Source organism: Lathyrus oleraceus, chromosome 2, assembly GCF_024323335.1.
Source record: "Lathyrus oleraceus cultivar Zhongwan6 chromosome 2, CAAS_Psat_ZW6_1.0, whole genome shotgun sequence".
Classification (NCBI taxonomy): Eukaryota; Viridiplantae; Streptophyta; class Magnoliopsida; order Fabales; family Fabaceae; genus Lathyrus; species Lathyrus oleraceus.
Window position 1 is genome coordinate 463,521,265 of NC_066580.1, and position 3,611 is coordinate 463,524,875.

Sequence of the window (3,611 nt, forward strand, 5' to 3'; positions counted from 1 at the left end):
ACCAAATAAATGGCCATGAGATTTATCATAGGTCCAACAAGGTCAAAGGACCTTGGAGAAAAAAATTCATAATTTTTGGATTTTAAAAATATTTTTAAACAATTAAAACAAAATGCAAAATCAAATAATTCATGAAAAATATTAATAATGATCCAAAAAATAAATTTAATTTATAATATGAAAGAGAAAAATATTTGGAAATTTTTGGTGAAAGTCCCATATTTGTTGGATCAATATTGAATTATTGAAGAAAATGCAATTAAAACAAAAATATCAGAAATTCAAAAATACGTGGACCATCAAATCTCCCTCATTAATTGAGGTGGCAGATCTGATGATTCAAAATGCGTCTTCCATGTGTTCCTGAGTCAACTGTGCTGTACCATTGGTAATTAAAACAAACGCTTCAGATTAAAACGTGGCCTGAGGATCCTATGGTTCAGATGCAAGACCCGACATTCCGGAGCCATATCTCCGGTCATCTTCCCCGGTGAGCTCCACCGGACTAGTCAAAATGAACCATCACCAAAATAAAAAACAGGGACATGATCTTAAAGAAAAATCATCACTGCGCTCGAATCTGACCTCCAATTCCCTCAATTCCAAATATATTAAGAGATATGTGGAATTGAAAAATGAGGTACATGAACTGAGTTGCTTCTATTTGACCTCAAAGCAACTCAATCTTCTTGCCTACATTGGTAGGACTTCATACAACCAAAGAATCAATGGAATTGAGCAAGAATTTAGGAGAATCGAGGAGTTTAAAATTTCTGCAAATTACATTCAATGGAGGTCTGAACTTGATGGATCTTGATCTGGCTTGTGCTTAGACTCACTTCAATTGCTTGCAGGAGAGGAATGGAAATGTTTAGAAGCAATGGATTCCTGGAGAATTGAATTCCAAAATAGTGGAGATTAAAGCTCAAATTCAAATGAATGTATCAGGTTTATCCTATGAGAGTGAAGGGTTTTTAATGGGGGATCAAAGCTGGCACAATGTGTCTGTGTTTTCTGAGCAAATGGAGCTTAATTTATAGATGAATCCATGTGATATTTGCACACTCTCTCCACTTTCTAAAATTGGCAAATTGATGATGCAAAGCTGCATGGGCGCGCATAGGCTCATGAAATGATAGATGAAAGTCCAAATTTGAAGTTCAGATGCTTTGAAGATTGATTGGATTACAAGGCACATGTGCATTGTTGCTTGAAGTTAGATCCACGCCAAATGATATCAGCCTGTTTAAGCCATGTGCAGCCTATGCATTTAAAGTCTAAAATGAATGAGTTTGAGCTATTTGAAAAGGACAGATCAAGAGGAACAAGTTTGATGTTGAACACTTTTTCATTTGGAGCTTGGAACATGGAGAATTTTGAGGTGGAAGTTTGGAAAAATTTGACATACCAAATTTTTTCTAAGTGTCAAGCCATATGTCTCAATATTCCACCTTGCTTAACTTTTTATGGGAGCTTCAAATGAGAAAAGTGTCTTCATCAAAGTTGCAGATATCTCAAAGACCTTAAAAATAGTCACCAATTTAATGTCATTTGGATTTGAAATGATAGAGTTATGCATTTTTGAAGTTTGGAAAAATCACTTGATCAATGGTATAGGTCAAAAGTGACCTATAATGTAGCCTCATATCACATGCTCAAAAAAGTTGAATTAGATCACACTCCAAACATCAAAGTTGAATTAGACACATTCAATTTGATTGTGCAACTTGGAAATATTTCGTCTCATACAAATTGATCAAGTTACGGCCTTGGAAAGTTGACTTTCAAATTAGGGTTTATACACAATGACCTATAATGTTTCAACATAGAAAATGATTTTCCAAGCACAACTAGATCTATTTATCAACATGAAAGTTGTTTGGAATGTCATTTAGAGTATGTTTGATCTTGGAATCATTTTCATATGATGAAAATTGTAGGAGATAGGGTCTAAGGAGACCCAGTTTTGATCAGATGAATTCATCTAACCAACCACCATCAACCAACTTGCTAAATTCCAATTATCTTGACTTTCTTGGCTCATGGTAGATCATATATGTATAAGATGATGATATGTGAAGTGTCCCTTGAGAAATTTGATCAATTGTTGAGATAGCTTGTTAGAGAAGTTACTCAAGCTACCTAGTCAAACTAGGGTTTCCAAGGCAAATCATCCTCAAACTCTTGAAGCAAACTTGATCAATATAACATGTAGGAATCAACGGGACTCATATATGATGTTCATAACCATTCTTGAATCAGTTCTTGGTTGTGCTCTTTGTTCATGAGGGTCTCAAAACCCTAGATGTCATCAATGAATCAATGAGATCATGTCCTACCTACAAAAGAGTTAGATAGATGCAAAGACATGTTTTTGGTATTTTGGTTAGTAAAAATGATAATATACAAGTATGATATAATCACAAAGTGCTTGGTGATCTCTCCCCAAAACAAACCTAATGAAGGAGGGGTAAGGAGGATGCCAAGATATGATCCCAATGCTAAGGCTTATGATGAAATTGCATGAGGGATCTTAGGGTAAAAATTAGGGTCTTACAATAATCCTGAGAAATTCACTTGAATTTGATTTTGAATTTCCACTGTTTTAAAATTCAAAACTCCAGGGATCCATAACGTTTTGAGCATTTAATCCTTATTCTACAAGCATTTGGAGTGATATCAAGCACGAGCAAGAGCAAGACCAGTTGAATCCAGACCTCCATTGAAGGTATTTTTCATAAATTTTGATCTCTTCGATTCTCTCTAATTCTTGCTTAATTTTATTGATTCTTTGATTGTCTGAAGTCCTACCAATGTAGGCAAGAAGATTGAGTTCCTTTGAGGCCAAATCGAAGCAACTCAGTTCATGTACCTCAAATTTCAACTCCATGTATCTCTTAATATACTTGGAGTTAGAGTGAATTGAGGCTAGTTTCGAACTCAGTGCCATTTTTAATTTGAAATCATGTCCTTGTTTTTAATTTTGGTGATGGTTATGGTTGAACCAGTCCGGCGAGGTTTGCCGGAGAAGACAACCGTTCCTTGGTCGTCGATGGTGTGCTGGATGGTTCTGAGCCATAGGATCCTTTTAAAATGATCCAATCCTGAGCGTTCCTTTTGAATACCAACTATGTGGTGCGCTGACTTAAGTGCACGGTGGAACGCGTGTTTTGATCCACTTGATTTGCCACCTGAATTAATTAGGGAGATCAAGTGGTCCACGTTTTTTCTGATCTTTTAGTTTTCATTTTTATTGCTTTATTTTCAATAATTCATATTAAATTTAATATTGATCCAAAAAATATGGGACTTTCACCAAAAAATTTCAAATATTTTCCTCTTTCATATTCGGAATTAAAATTATTTTTTGGATCGTTATTAATATTTTTCATGAATTAATTGATTTTGCATTTGCTTTTAATTGTTGAAAAAAATATTTTTAAATGTCCAAAAATTATGAATTTTTTTCTCCAAAGTCCTTTGACCTTGTTTGACCTATGATAAATCTCATGGCCATTTATTTGGTGTTTTGTTGAGATTTTAGGAATTGGACAAACCATATTTAATTTAAATGCACTATTTTAGTATTTTTAATTTGAATAAATGCCAAA